Source organism: Apium graveolens, chromosome 6, assembly GCF_009905375.1.
Source record: "Apium graveolens cultivar Ventura chromosome 6, ASM990537v1, whole genome shotgun sequence".
NCBI lineage: Eukaryota > Viridiplantae > Streptophyta > Magnoliopsida > Apiales > Apiaceae > Apium > Apium graveolens.
Genome location: NC_133652.1, coordinates 228,705,899 through 228,706,583, shown reverse-complemented (window position 1 = coordinate 228,706,583; position 685 = coordinate 228,705,899).

Below are 685 nucleotides of genomic sequence, written 5' to 3'. Positions count from 1 at the left end.
CCCTAATAATTGTCCCTGGAGACTAAGAACTAGACCAAAGCATAGTTCAGTGTACACAAGATGACTATGATGACCTCAAGTCTAAGGATACTTGTACAACTATCACTATATGAACAACTGCTGACACGTGAGTGAACTCCATCAGTTGTTCAGCTGTGCGAGTCATGTTCAGTGAACTTATTCTATAATAAGCACCTACATACTAGCTATAGTGTCACCACACAAATGTCTATGAGAACAGACATCCTTCATAATGAAGTAATCATAGTATGTACCGATCTTTACGGATTATTAATTACCAGTTAGTAATCCTATGATCAGGATCTATTTAAGTTTAGAGTTATCATCTTTTAGGTCTCACTATTATGATCTCATCATAATCCATAAAAAGATTTACTCTAAACTATGGTATATCTTATTTAAACACTTAAATAGATAGAGCCCGTAATAAAAACAAAACAAGTCTTTTATTAATATCAATGAAATCAAAGCAGATTACACAGGAAGTTATTCCTAAATCCTAATTCATGATTGGACTTAGGACATATTCCTTTCAGTATTTGTTTCATATTATTTGTTGCTTTCCTTCTAATGTGTGTTGGACTGATTTTTCTTGTGAGACAAATCTGGAGTCAGGGTTCGCTTTTCGGATGAATTAGCCTAGGCTTTTGAATCCCTTTACTAT